Source organism: Ambystoma mexicanum, chromosome 7q (assembly GCF_040938575.1).
Source record: "Ambystoma mexicanum isolate Mex_15411 chromosome 7q, UKY_AmexF1_1, whole genome shotgun sequence".
Classification (NCBI taxonomy): Eukaryota; Metazoa; Chordata; class Amphibia; order Caudata; family Ambystomatidae; genus Ambystoma; species Ambystoma mexicanum.
This window is the reverse complement of record NC_090941.1, coordinates 180,790,370-180,806,193: the sequence shown is the minus strand read 5'-3', so window position 1 is coordinate 180,806,193 and position 15,824 is coordinate 180,790,370. Positions and strand designations below refer to the sequence as shown.

General features: G+C 46.7%; 1 long non-coding RNA gene across 1 annotated transcript in view; it reads left to right on the top strand.

Moving 5' to 3' along the window:
• Positions 1-5,944: 5,944 nt before the first annotated feature.
• Positions 5,945-15,824, top strand: part of LOC138527752 (uncharacterized) — an 89,331-nt gene continuing 79,451 nt past the window's right edge. The window contains exon 1 of the long non-coding RNA XR_011284032.1: positions 5,945-6,165. This is a non-coding gene — a long non-coding RNA (uncharacterized lncRNA). The remainder of the gene's footprint in view (positions 6,166-15,824) is intronic.

Below are 15,824 nucleotides of genomic sequence, written 5' to 3'. Positions count from 1 at the left end.
CTCAACTGCGCCCTTATAAACACCAGGTCCCTTTTTGCACACGCCCTTGAGATTTCAGATCTCATCACAGCCAACAACCTGGATATACTCGCAATAACTGAAACCTGGTTACATCCAGCAGCAGGACCTGCACTTATGCTTGCAGTCCCAAAAGACTACACCATCACCAAAGCCGATAGAACATCCAGCAAAGGGGGAGGAATTGCCTCCCATTCCCCTCTGGAGAACTTATATCCTCAAAATTACCACTCTCTGCCAAAAGCACACTCCTTATTCACCTGATCTCTAGATTTCCAGGCCCCACCTCCACATTTGAAGAAGACATCTCCAACCTACTCTCCCACAACACCAAACCTACTTCAAAAATCCTACCACTAGGAGACTTGAACTTTGGGTTCAAAGACTCCCTAGACTCCCACATCATAACAGTAGAACAACCCCTACTCGAGCTAGGCTTCAAACAACACATGTCAGGACCCACTGACTGCCACGGCAGAACCCTAGACTGGGTGGCCAACATAAACTGCAATTTGAACCTAATTTCTAATAAGCCATGTCCATGGTCCGACCATCACATTATTCACTTCGAGCTTGACTCAACTCACATCCCCCCAGTGACCACCCAGCTTTGACTAGGAACAACAAGGCCATCACCTTGGACGCTATCCGCCCACTCATCCAACCCATAATCAATCCACCTCACACCCCTTTACTCGACCCAGAAGCTCTAGTGAACACCTTAAATAAAAACCTACAACATGCGCTAGACCAAATCGCCCCCATCAAACCCAGAAAAGCTAAACAACCCAACCACCTCAACAACTGTTCACACCTGAACTAAAAGCACTGAGGAAAACTAAAAGAGCTGCAGAATCCACATTGTTAAAAAAAAAACTCACCCCACAACAAAGATCTCTTCAAGATAGCTGCCACCTCCTACAAAAAAGCTATTATCAGCACCAAAAATGACACTTTTAACAACAGAATACAAAACACCAAACCTAATGTGAAAGAGCTCTTCACCATTCTCAGAGAACTGGAAGCTCCCAGCCACCCCCCCTCACCCTCAATCCACATGTGTCAAAGACGCCACATGGTGCGCCAAAATCCAAAAGGCACTATTAGATAAAATAGCCCTACTCCAAACAAAAATATAAGCCAGAAGACTCCTCCTATCCACCAAAGATAAAAACACCAACCAAACCCACAAACCTCAACCTAATAACACAGAACTATTCGAATTTGCCCCAGTCACCATCGCTCAGGTTGAAGCGATAATTTCCAGCCTCAAACCCTCAAAATGTCAAGGGGACATTTGCCCCGCACCCTTCATTAAAGAAGGAGTTAAAGACTTTGCACCATTCATCACCACGCTCATAAACTCTTCTTTCGCATCATGCACTGTACCCAAGAATCTCAAAGACGCTTGGGTCAAACCACTGCTAAAAAAAACACCCTAGACCCTAATACCCCACCAACTACCATCCCATCACCACCGTGCCATTCCTGCTAAACATCCTTGACAAAGCAGCCTATATCCAAATCCAGAACCATCTAGAAATGCACAACCTTCTGTCTGGGCCTCCGCCAATCCGGCTTCAGACCTAGACACGGCACAGAGACAGCCCTTCTAGATCTGAAAATCCAAATGGATGAGGCTAAAAACAAAGGCCACCCCTCCCTCCTTCTACTACTTGGCCTCTCTGCGGCCTTCGACCTGGTCGACCATAACATCCTTACTGCACTGCTAACCACCTCTGCCTCCTTCTCACCCAATGCAGCCAAATGGATCCAATCCTTCCTATCCGAAAGATCCATGAGGGTCTTCTCAGACAACGCATCTGCAGAACCCGCACCTATCACGTGCGGAGTTCCCCAAGGCTCTTGTGTCTCCCCCACCCTCTATAACATCTTTACTAAGATGTTATTTGACCTCCTTGATGACATGAATGTCCTATACACCAACTACACAGATGATAGACAGGTCCTCATCACGCTCACAGGGTCACATGAAAAAGACTCAGCCCTTCTCAATGAAATCTACAGCAAGATCCAAGACTGGATGACTAAGCATGGGCTTTGTCTAAACAATGACAAAACCGAGCTCTTACTCATCGGCTCTAAACAACACCTCAAACTCAACCCAAAATATAACACATTCAACATCGACGGAAACCATATCAAGGTCTCCAATAATGTCAAAACACTCAGTGTCTACCTAGATTCCACACTGACACTATCAATACAGGTTAATGCCACTGCTTCCGCATCAGCCTACACCACTAAACTTATAACGCCCTGCAGACCTTTTCTATCTACTCACTGTTGTATCATCCTGGCAAGAGCCCCGATACTCTCCAAACTCGATTACTGCAACTCACTATACCTAGGCACTAGCAAGCAAAATATTCACAGACTTCAAATCTTACAATATAACGCCCTTAGGGCAGCCCTCAACATCCCACGTACTGACCACATCACCCACACAAGACAGACTGCCAACTGGCTCCCCATAAAAGACTGAATCACATTCAGGACCCTCATGATCACACACAAATGCCTTAACACAGCCCCAAAATACCTTGTCGACAAATTCTGTACCAGGACATCCTCCAGACCCACCAGAACCAACTATGCGCACTGCCTCAACATTCCCAAATACAGACTCCAGAAATCAGGCAGCACGAGCTTCCCAGTCTTAGCAGCAAAAACATTGGATTCCATGCCCCCATCACTGAGAGACGAACATCGCTTCCCAGCCTTCCGCTTCAAAGTCAAAGCATGGCTTCTATCCACAATCCCTTGCACATAACTTCATACCTACTTCATCCAGGTTCAACTTGTAAATACATGTATATTGTGCCTGTCCCAGCCAGGGATAATTGTTCCTACTACTCAATTTCGTAAAATTACTTTATTTACTGCATATTAATCCTGTCTGTAATTAACATCAATAACCACTATAATCACCTCTGTATATTATATACTATGTAACTGTAAACTCCTTTAATTATGTAACCTCGCTTGTATATTATGTAACAGTAAATTCCTGTAATTAAGCAACCTCACATATATGCAACCTTCACTCAAGACTAAGCACCTAGCTACCCCTGGGTTCAGCGCGCTATATAAGCAAATAAACTAAACTGAGGGAGGGAAACAATAGACTCTGGAAAGAATGCCCCATGACAGGCACCTGCTCTACAACTATGTTATGTTATGTTATTTTGCATTTATATAGCACCTTATATACCATTGGTATGGTCTGAAGGCACTGGTAGGTTGAACGCCCTTAGGAACCGAAGTTCAGATCAGTAGAGAGAGTAGATGGAATCAAAGGTGCGTGTGAACACCGGGTATGTGTGCAGCTCGTGCGGTATTTGTGTAATAGCTGCTTCTTAACGGTAGGTGTGGTGGCTGAGAGATCAGGAGTATGTGTTCCTTCTGGCAGGAATTATCCAGATCGGCTGTGGCTGCATTAGGCCTGAGGAGAACGCCTGGCTGGGCGGTGTGTAACCAGCAGTGTTTACTTAGAATGATGTGGAGAGAGCGGCGGATGTTGGTATGAGAACAGTTATACCGAATGGTGTCATAGTATCCCTGTGTTCTAGTTGGGTGGTGATGTAAAGGAGAGAGTAAGCGTGGTGGTGTGGTATGATGGGTTATATGCTCTTTCAAACGTTCTCTGCATTCCAAACCATACTAAATGCGTCACGCAATTCTATGCTCTCCAGTCCGTTCCATGCACTCCTATCGGCTCCATGCACCCCAGTCCGCTACATACACTCGGTTCGCTCCACGCACTCCTGCATTTCAGCCCGCCCTGTGCGCTCCAGTCCGCCCTGTGTGCTCGAGTCTGCCCCACGCATGCATTCTTGTTTGCTCCACGCATGCATTCTTGTCCGGCCGATGCATGCATTCTTGTTTGCTCCACGCATGCACTCTTGTCTGCCCTACGCATGGACTCTTGACTGCCCCACACATGGACTCCTGTCTGCCCCACGCATGGACTACTGTCTGCCCCATGCTCTACGCATTCAGCACTTCTACGTACTCATCTATTCTTCGCACTCATCAGTACTGGATGCAATCTGTGCTCGTTCATTCTATGTACTCGTCCGCTCTACACAACGTGTCCGTTCACTCTGGGCACTCGTTCGCTACAGGCACTCATCCATTTTATGCCCTCACACATACTATGCATTCACCCCTTCTACGCACTCATCCCCTCTACGCACTCATCCCCCCTGCGCACTCGTCCCCTCTACACACTCAGAAACACAAATATACTCAGAACAAACAGCCACAGAAAAATTACATTTTGAATAGCAACCAGTGGTTGAAGCGTACGAAAAGAAGTAGTGGAACAATGTTCCATAATGACCTGCCCCAGCTCTCCAAAAAGCCCATTGCCAACACCCGTCCCACGCACAAACCCCCAAACACATGCACCTGCTGCTTAAGGGAACGTTCAGTGCAATGCATTGAAAGTACAAGTTTCAACTGCTTCCAACACTTTTATTTTTAAACAAAACCATTCCAGAACGGTTTCATTTTAAAATAAAAGTATAGGAACAGTAAAACGTAATAAAAAGTAGGAGCACCGCTCATGCTCACTTCGACCACTGAGAACAACCCAACCCAAGGAATTAATCAAGTCAAGACAAGAGTAAACAGGATCAATAAGAGACACCTCCTATTAAAGGGGTTGATAGAACACTGAACTTTTGAGCACAGCGCCATGGATACTGCCAGGGCCCTTGTTAGGCAATGGCGACCCGGGTTTCGCCACATTAGCCCTCCTTGCCATGCCAGCTCGGGGGTCCTCCAAGGTCTCCCTCGAGCTGAAGGTACCCTATTGAAGTGAAATGCGCCCCAGGCACGTGATGGCGCTGGGCGCTCAAGCACGGAAGCAGGGTTATTTTTATTTCAATAGACGGCTGCTAAACCAGCATGGCATGAGGCGGTCTATTTAGCAGAGCAACCCCAGATTTGGCACTATCCCACCACCCCTGCATTGACGGGGGGAAAGGGGGGCGGGACACCAAATTTTGCTTTATCCCCCGGGCGCTGCCAGAGCTAAGGGTAGCCCTGGATGCTGCAAGTGAACACCTAGCAAGTTGAGACTATCAATTGTACACGAATTTACACAGATTGTATGCTCACTGATTTACAAGTGCAATTCCTCACCAGAAGTGCTTTGTCCGTGTGCAGGAAACTCGCCAACACCACGTTTCCCCTGCTGGTGAGAAAATACAAGCACCATTTTTTTATAAACTCTTGTTAAAGATTGTACATTTTATTGACGGAATGTGGCTAAAGTTAACAACATAATTGTTGGCATTTGTTATCAACTGTGAAAGGTTTGAATAAACCAAAAACCTCAAAATAAATAATGTCTCAGCCGATGCCCGGGGAGCTTGCAGTTCTCAGCAGAACAGAAGCAAACCCGAACGGGCTATTTTAGCACATGGGCAAATTTGCATGAGCATGTCGAGAGACGACAGGGAGTTGAGTTTCCTAGAAATAAAAGTGGATGACTCTAGAATTATTGTGAACTGCATCATTACAGCACGCTGCAATTTGCATTTTCTGCTCTAGGCCAGTAGCTGCCTTGAGAACTGCGCTTCGGTTCGTAGCGTTTTTTTGCTACCATCTGGCACGTGTGTACAAAGGTTGCCCTTTTGGCTGTGGCGGCAGCTGGGCAAACTGGGGGTACTGCCGTGGCTCCCCGGTTACCGTGTGTCCCACGTTAGAAGGAACTGTACAAAGCGAAAAAAGGACGGTGTTTTTTTTTAATCTGTTTACGATGTGTCCTACGAAGTGTTGTTATCGGTGCATGGTGTGCTTGTGAGGGCGGAGGTGTAGAGGGGGCTCTTCCTCCGGATGCAGGTCTGTCTGGGATTGGCTGCTCTCAGGGTCGGAAGTACTTTGTTTTTTATGCTAATGAAGTAGTTGGAGCTTCTAGATATTTACGTTCAGGCGGGAGACGCCCTTCATTCACCCACATGGTCGCATTGGCGCCACTTCAGCTCTTTTTACTATACGCCCCGCATCGCCACCCCTGGGCTTATTTCCCCGCTTCCACAGCCTCCTCTGACTGCCGGACCGCTGATAGTAAAAGGGAGGGGGCGCGGGCGGGAGGAAGATGGAGGCTGCTGAGTGGTGAGTGTCGGCGCGGCGTGTGTTGTTGACATGAGACCTGTTGTGACCGCTTCGCCAGGCGGCCTGTGCGCCGCTTCTTTTAAATGGGGGGAATTGTGTGAGTGAGCCGTTTACCTAGTACTTGTTTTGGAAACTGATGCGTTGGTTTCATTTTGGGGGATGTGCGGGCTTTTTGTACAACACGCGCCCGCCTTTAGGTGCAGCAGGTCGCGGCGCGTTCGTGGCGGGTAGTGTTATGCCGGAGTGTGCACATTGTTCGTGCCCGCTTTGTTTATGCGTGAAGGCTTGGGTAGTATTCTGGGTTTCCCGCTGCCTGGCTGCTCTTTTGTGATGTGCTGGGACCAGGTGTCGGCGCGGCTGGGTTTGTGGTGCAGGGAGTGGACCTGGCACTGTACTTGCTGCCCTGTGGGTGCTAGTGAGGGAGATTTGAAAGGTGCTGCGCAGTGTCGCTGCACGCGATCAGCGGCCATGAGGGAGGGTGGGAAAGGGTTGTGCGATGTTCCTCTGCTCGGGGTATGGGCGGCGCTCTCCCGCCTGTTCCGGGCCTTTGTGTTGTAGCTTTATGCGCCGCCAGTGTAGAATAAGCTCGTGTAGCCCGCACTCGCTCTCCTGTGTTTTTGTTTCCTTTTTGGAGGGGGGGGGGGGGTCGCTAAGGGGCCTGGCTTTGCTAGGGGCACTGCGCGCGAGGTTGGGGTGATGTTGTGTAGGCTGCGCGGCCTCCGCCATGTTTGAAGAGCAGGGGCTAGCGCAGAGAGGGGGAGGGGCGGCCACTGGGAGACCCGGTCCGCCTCTCAACTGGCGCCGCAGCACGGTTCTCCCCGTTGTGGTAACGCTGTAGGGGCAAAGTAAGTGGTGGCCCCGACTGTTACGTAGTTCGGCCCTTGTACCGCGGTTGGGCTGGGCCTGGGCGGGCGGCGCGCGCTGCCCCTCCCCCGCTCAATGCGGCGTCGCCACGAGGCCGTGGGCACAGCGCAGCAGGCCGCGTGCTGATAGTGCTGTGCCTGGAACCGGTTTGCTGCGCCCACCTGTCAAGAATGCTATGTTTTTGAGTATTTCGCGCGTCTTAGTTCCTCGGACCTTTTTGTGTGCTCCCGTGTACTTGTCACGCCTAACTCTTCTCTTTAATTTGCGGAGTTTATCGGAAACTTTTACTCCCGATTAAGGAAATTACATACTATGAGTGGACGTGACTGGTGGATTTGATAATTTTTATTTTTAAATGAATACTCCTATCCAATGTTTTGAGTTGTACGCCATGAGGTTAAAGGCCTCTCAAGTACGGGAAGCTTGTAACACGCGGTTTTGTTTTAAACTGGCCATTTGGATTTGAACAACATTGGTCCCTCCAATTTATCGATGCCCGTTTGAAGGTTTTTATCTCCCGTTACCGCTGCCAGTATGCACTCGAACTTTGTGCATGGCGTTACACACAACACTGCGATATGTTATATTTGTTGGCCACGTGTCGTAGTCTTTTTCGGTAGAAGTGCGTGGAATCCGAACAGAGACGTGACTTTTTTGCCTTAGCAAAACTGCCCGCATGTGGTTTTTGGGGCAGTCGTATTTGACTTTTAGGTGACTAGTTAATTGCGCTGTGCAGGAATGTTTTGCATAATCAAACTTAACCGACCCGTTCATTTCCTTTTTTTCTTTAAAATACTTGTTACGCCCTTCTAAGTGGCCTTAATCCGGTTGTTAGTTCTGTCCTAAGTCAACGTGTATCAATCGTGTTTTAAGAGGAGTTTACAGCTGTTGGTAGCAAGAAATAATACAGCCGTTAGTTACTTGATGCGGTTCATAGAATAACCAAGCGAAGCTCGGGGTTACTAGACTGAACACAATGGCGAGGGTGCTGAGAGCTTTTTAATTCATGCTTGAAGCCTAGAAGAACCTGGTTAGTTTGACACCCAACAGCTATCAGGAGCTCTTTTTGGCTCCTCAGGCCAACTGATGGCCAACTTAACTTAATCTGCTTGAACATCAGGGCACACCTATGACATTTAAAAGCATAAAGAGCCGTGAACAAAAATTAAAATTGTTTCTCTGTTATGTAGAATAGATGTGCAGAACCGCCACCATTGGCTCCTTTTTCCAAGTCGTTGCCCCTGGCCACTCGTTAATACTGCATACCCAGCAGCTGCTTCTAGCTCCTTCTTATCCAATCTTCATGTCGAGCTCCAAATGACTTGGCCTACTGTGCGCATTTCGCTTGCATACCTCTTGTCTGAAATTTCCAAATGATGATGCTAATATTGTGCCCATAAGTCTATAATCTGGTAGTTTGGTATCAGGATCAAACACCAGTGAATCGAAGTACATGGCACGCTTCACATCGAACTGCCACGTAACGTACATAATTTTTTTTCCCCCATAATGTTTGAAGGTCTTCTATTTCCTTTTTTATTTGTAGTCTCAAAGACTTGGAGGTAATATCACGCGTGCATGTTCTTCAGGAACCAGTTGCATGGGTGCCAATTGTTCTTGGTGGCTGTTGGGTTTTAAGCTAACCAGGCTCTCCTAGGGTAGAAGCAGGATATAAATGGCCGCCAGCAATTTCGAACCCTGGGGAGATTTAAGTGAATTGATTTCAATAGAATGATCTGGCTGCATTGTTTCATTATTCATTAGATGGAAGCATCGTTATTTATACACATGCGTTGGTGAGGGTTGTTTTTCCAGGGGTGGAAGCTCATGTTTGGGTTATATAACACAGCTTTGAACATGTATCCATGCTTTGTTGGACACTTACGCGTGTAATGGGATGGGGGGTGTTTGGTTTGTGGGACCCACATGTTGCGCAACTGAACCCCTTTTGGGGTAAGTCTGAGTGTGTGGTCATTTAGACCGAACAGTCTCTGTATATGTAATGTTTGAGACTGCTTGGTGTAATGGTTCTGGTCGATGTTAGTTGTGAGATGTTTATATGGGCAAATGCAATTTTGATTGTTTTGGCAGCCACAAAAGCCCTTTTGCTGATATTTAGCTCCTGGATCCGGCCTAGAAGAGCCTGGTTACCGTTCCGCCAGGAGCTATCCCCTCCCTCCCCCCCCATGGTCCTATGGACAGAAAGTTACAATTGCTTCTCGTTTGGAAGTTCCATTAGTTGCATGTTTTGTATTAGTGCTTCATTATACAGTAGATCGGGAGTGGTCACATCGCATAATGGGGTGCCAGCCGAGATTAATAAAAAAAATATGGCAGTAAGGACAGTAACAAAGATTCATAAGTTAAGATGTAGTTGCATGGTTACGATGTAGCGGTAAAGACTGGTGTAGCAGCGAGGCTGATGAACTGCCACATTTAAAAGAAATTGAAGGTAAAGTAAAGAGAATGTAAACTGAATACATTTAAAGCACAACAGAAACTGAGCGACAGCATGCACGGTTGAGCAGTACATCAATGAGACGAAGTTGCATTGGTGTACATGCAGCAGTTGTGGGGGGGGGGTCTTGACACCCAGGAGCTACATGACCAGGTTTTGGGGGAACAGCCTGTGAGCCATTGGGTGGCTTCTCATCTTTGACTGACTGCTATTCCCTAAATTGCACTTTGAGGATCAACTTTGTTAAGGGAAATTCAGAACCCCCAGCTGTTCTTGGTGAGTTGTGGGCCTTTTGAGCTAGTAGAGCTCTAAGTTTTGAGGTGCTATGTTGATTGTGAACTAGTTCTTGTTATGGTTACATAAGGTTGCCATAAAAGAATAGTCTCTAGTCAGGTGATCACTGCAGAGGTTTTTGCTAATGTTAAACTATTAGTGTGTTGTGTAGCCACCCTAACAACGCGATGGTACCTACATGAATTGGATGTTATTGGTTCAGAGCTTTGCTGGCGCTACTTTGTTTGTGGCATGCTATGTGAAACGTAACACCAATGGTTTACATTCATATGGGTCTCTAAGCCCTACGTATGGTCTCGGACTCAGCCTTACAGAGAAGGGGATTACCAGCCTCTTAACTCCATGAAACCGAGAAAATATTCCAACATTAAAACAAGGTGTAAAAATACAACCAACGGGCAACAATAGGTACCAGTGTAGCAATGGATCTGTTTTGGATCAGAGCAGGGGGCTCTTCCTTTTCGTCTGAGGATGAACCTAAACTAATTTTGCATTCTATGTGATAAAGCGACTAGGTACTGCTTTGGAACTAATTTAACATTTTGTCAATTTAATCTTTTTGGCTCTATGGTGCTGCCGTTTACTAAAAGTGAAGGCTCCTAGATCCCTCCGTTGGCGTGTATTTGCAATTTTAGACTGTTTGGTTATTTCTGATAATTGACATGACTGATACTTGGTTAATTAAGATTCTGTAATACTTTGCTGAAGTGTTATTATTCAATCCTGCTTGATCACCTGCCAAGTACAGCAGTCCTAATGGCAGGCCAGTGGGAGATTTCTTCAGATGGCTCTATGGGTGATACTCTGGTGATGTCTGGGCCACAAAGCTAGTCCTGCCAGCCAGTCTCCATCCCTTCAAGGCTATCGAGAACTTCTTTGGAAGAAGGGCCATGAGGGGGGAGGGATGTGCAATGGGAGATTGTTCCAGTGTGAAGCAGATTTTAGATCTGAAAACCTTGCAGTGTTTGGTTTTTTTTTTTTGGCCTACTGCGGAGATTCGATTTAAAGGTGCCACGTCTTGATTGGGGACTAGGACTTGATGGCATCCCAAAATCTTCATGAGATTCGAACATGCGGTTCGCTTTAGGCAATGATCACTTAGTTCGCAACCTCTCATTTGTCTTGAAATGGGTACCTTGTGTCTGCTTTATAGGCTCACTCGGCCAGAAAAGAACATTTGAGTACTCCATACTCGAAGCTATTCAGCCCCATCACGGTTGTTGCTGATAAAGGCACTAGAAGCTATGAGTTTCTGTATCGACTGGACCAAGTGCCAGCTCGTCCAGTCACATGATCTCCAGTAGGTCTGAGCAAGATTCTGGATGGAAAAAGAAGCTACCGGAGGACCGTGATAAGCCCCGGGGGTTGGAGAGGCGTAAATGAATTTCTGTCCAGGATTTGCAAGAGACTCCCTAAAGATTCAGTGACACTTGACGTTGTGTGCATTTGGTCTGCTGGGCTTGCCTCTGCAAGACATTTGTTGCTACACCATTACATGTTCTGGAACGAGGGATCCCAATACTTTTGAGGGTTTGATTCCAGCAACCCTAGCCCTGACAATAGTTGCAATGGTGGCTGCAGTTGAACAGTCTCTTGAAGGAGTTTCCTCTGACCACAGATGCCAGTACAACATGCTGGAGAGCAGTGATGCGTTTTGCTCACCAAGAGTAGTGGACGGCACAGGCCGCCACCTGTTATATAGCCGCACATAAGCCCAGCAATTTAGCTAGCCATCCATCTGGGAGAAAGTCTTATTCTGGGCAGACGCTACCTCTGTTTTATATCAAACAGGTGGCATGGGGGTTTCTCCAGAGATGTCTTCTAGCTCAGGAACTGGGAGACTGGTCAGAAGAACTCCTAGAGTTCATATGGGTGGTGGGCAGGGGTTGGATATGGCAAACAGATGGCCCCTTGGTCCCCTCTGGAAGATGGGAACTACAGTAGGAAGTGTTTTGTACTATTTGCAAGAAGTTTGAGCCCCCAGAGCGGTTCTGTTTGCTTTCCAAATAAATGCATATGTGCCCTTGTTAGGCTCCAGATACCCCTACCCTGGAGCATGGTGGAGTGATACAATGTCATTGCTTATCATTTATCTGATTCTGCTACTACCCCACCCAAAAGGTAAAGGGGAGGCAGACAAGGGGTATGGCAGAAGCACAAAGGTGTCAATCGAGGACATTGGATTTTCCGCATTAGCAGCCTGCCCTACACTAAACATCCTTTTTATAAAGCATTATCAATTGAATCTGCACAGGGAAGAGACGGGGTTTTTTGGTTTAATGATAATGCTATTACTATTGAAGGTTGATGGGTGGTGCGCGATCACTCTTCTCGTCCCGCCCCAGTGTGAAATTATTTAGGGCTAGATGCTAAGAAAGGCCAGCCTACTGCAGTAGTTTCGGGTCTTCTCACAACACTACCAGAGAGGTACCAGGCCATTGGCATGTGCAAATGCTGCTCATAGGTCTCCACTGACCTCTCCATACACCAAAAGGCTGACATTTTAGGTTCCAACACAATACCCAACTAAAGTCGCCCACCCTTGGCACTTCACATCCCTCAATAGGCATGAAAATATTCCTCCGATTCTATTCCCCTTTTAATGCCCTATACAACTGGCATATACTTCCAAAAAAAGAAAATGGAGAGAACACATCCCCAACAAAAAATAGGAAACGTACACAGTAACTTGGGCGCCCCATCCCCTGCTTTTACACGCATGGAGCTCTTCGGCCAGTAGTTCCACAGGAAGGAACGTCAACATCACACATCTAGTTGCGAGTATGGTATTTTTCTGGACCAAGTGATTATTTTTTTTACATTTTTTTTCATTTTCTTTTGGTGTACTTGCCCAAGACTGTTTGCTAGTTATAATAGTAGCTCAACATGTCTGCTCTCTGGTAATGTTGCTGTTTGCAAACTGTCGTGAGGAAAACATTTAAAATGTGCAAATACCCACTACGGAAAACGGTTCTCCATATTCTGCTTTGGCGGGTGTAAATGACCATGAGGCGGTACTTGGGACTCCACTAGCTACTGTTTTTGCGGATTATTTAGAGTAAATTGGCCATCGCAGGCTGGGATTGTAGGTTTAAGTGGTACAGCATGGATTGTAGGCTTAAGTGGTACAGCATAACTTTGTTCAAAGTTTGACCCCACTACTGCAACAGAGGCTCGCTGTGCTGTCGTGTCTTGGTAAGCGACACATTAATTTGTGTGGCCCTCCGTGTTCAACAAATTACACCTACCATGTACAGTGGTCTTTGCCATTTTTGACATTACTGTACATATGTTCATAAATACCGTTGGTACTCCACTACAAAAGGAACATTACTCTCCTCGTAGTCTTATAGTATTTGCATTTTCTCTAATAGTAGAAGTTGCTGGGACACCAAGTAGGGAATGTTTCTCTTGTCTCTTGGGTTTCTAAGAGTCAGCGAGTTATCAAACCCGTTACATAGTTCGCATGTGTTAAATTGCATCGCTTTCATGACCTAAGGGGGCTGGGTGGGGTGCATGGTGGTCTACTATGAAGGGATAACAGTTTGTACGTGAATTGATATATTATATACTTGGCTCTGGCAACTCATGCAGCAAGTGCACAGAATACCGGTAATCTCTACCCGGGTTTATCTGAGGGACATAATGACTCATTTGCAATTTATATTCTAGCTCACAACCCTTACGTTACTGTACCATGACTCTGCATTGCTTGAGCAGTGTGTGCCCTCTTATACCACAACGTTGAAGTCCTTGTTTTGGCTGAAAAGGTAATTTGCTGAGCTGGAAACAAATTAAACTTCAGGGGCCTGTTTGAATTTTTAACCACCATCCTTTTTATTTTAGAAATGTGTTTTGTTCTTAATAGCAGCCCATTAAATGGCTCTGGTGAGCACCGCTGATGAATTGTTATGCAGTTATTTAAGGTTATCCTATCTAATTTTAATTCGAATCTGGCAAGGCGTTTGTGGTGGCCCCCCACAGCTGTCTCTTTACCACACTGGGAAAGACCTCTTCGGAGTGGGGGGGGGGGCGCCATCTTCTCCTGCCAGGTAGCAAGTGCGCTCCCCTTGTCCCTTTACCTTTTCCTGCCTGATAAGTAATTGACGATTGGTCCCTATTCGATAGGGTGTCATCAGTCTCACAAGACTTGGTTCACGACCAGCTCTGTCATGAGTATTAACACTCCCTGATGTCTACAAAATCCTCCGGGTCCAGAACTAACTGACCTGGAAGCTCTGATCTTTCCTGAGGTGGAGAAGCTCTGATGTATATATTTTTCATTTTTTTTCTCGGTGGGTGCCCGCCTCTTATTCCTATGCAGGCATACTCCTCTTTCTCATGATGTTTCTAGACAAGTCTGATCTATGCAAGTGTCCAAAGCGGTGCTCCCCTGCTCCTCCAGATCCATCAAGGAACACCTCGCTCTAGCCTTGGCTGATTTCTGTAATCACTCCTTCATCACTGCATCACTCTCCTCAAACACTCCCTTGTCTACCCCCTCCTTCTGGCAAAGTTGCCGAATCTCCCACTCCTTTCCTGGGCAAACTCCTGGAAAAGCTGGCCATCTCCCAGCTTACACTCCACACTGAATCTGTTTGCGTTCTCCATGACCATCAGTCTGGCTTAACGGGCATGCCATCCTGGTCGAGCGACTTCATGAGAACCTGGGCATCACGTATCGGGTCTCTCATTCAGGACTGTAACTGTCATTTTAGGATTGATGTGCCTCAACTACCTTTGCCTTAATGGCAATATGATGGATATCCTTTCCCTCTCTAGCCGCCGCCTTCACCTTCCTGTGAGGCTAAAAACTTTGGTGTCCTCTTGATTCCACTCTTGCCTTCTCTCCCCACATCATATTTTTGCAAGAAGGCACACTAACAGCTGCACCTCCTCAGAGGTATTTTTCCTCTTGCACACAAGTTATATTTGCTGCACGGCATTTACTAGCTCTCCTGCCTAACGGGTGATGCCAGATACCCAACAAATCTACTTTTGAGCCCTGCAGTATGACGCACCACTATGCATTCTTGCCATTGACAGATGGACTCGTAGGGCACTGCATGGCTTCTTGAGGCAGTAAGTTCCACAAAGTTGGCGCCAGGGTTGAGGGGTGCGAGTTGGGTGATAAGGTGTAATGTTTGTAGGAATTTGGGACTTGCTTTGTGCACTCCTCGGTGGGTAATGAATAGGAATTTGATGGTGGTCCTGCATCCAATTGGGCTCCAGTGTAGGGTGCAGCAAGCAGGTGATAAACGCGTTAGGGTGTGCCCACACAGTTGAAGGGTGTGAAAATGTACAGTGTGGTTGTGTTGCTGAGCTTTAGTAAATCCAGAACCAGGTACAGAAAATACCATGGAAGAATGAGCTTAGTATGGTATTCCAGCGTTTGTACAATAGAATGAGTGTCAGTAATGTAACGGACGGTGTAAGGTGTTAAGACATTCAGATAGAGAGAGCAAGCGCCAAGTTAGGAATTGCACCTCCTGGATGGAAGCTGAGGTGTCGTCACCTACCACTACCTGCAGAATGACTGTTGGCAACAACATTGGTTCTTCTTCCTGTTCGTACATGAAGCCTTGTGTTGGTTTGTCTATGCCTTTTCTATATATGGTTGGGACGTTTATTTTTTTTTTTTAATTTTTCTCCACAGCACTAGTGCTCAGTTTGTCTGGAGTCTTTCGTGGGTGCGAAAGTAAATTGAAGTGACTTGTTTTTTTCATTGGGAGTGCGGAGGTGTCTGCAGCACTCAAGTTCATATACTTGATTTGCCCATTTTTTTGTGAAGTGTGTTTAAATCTCTTCAAAACGAATACATATGGGTGCATTACTATGTACTGGCACGGAAATAATGGCCTGATGCGTTGGTTAGAAATGCAGGCAGACCAAGACTAGTATAGGTTGGTGGTATCCTGTCCAGTGAGGATGCTTGGCCTAAACCTGCCTCGCCCCCCACCCCCCTATAATGCATGCACCCGAACTGGCACCCCTATCAGATTTTGGCCCCCCACCACCATCCTTTTACTCCCAGCCCTCATCT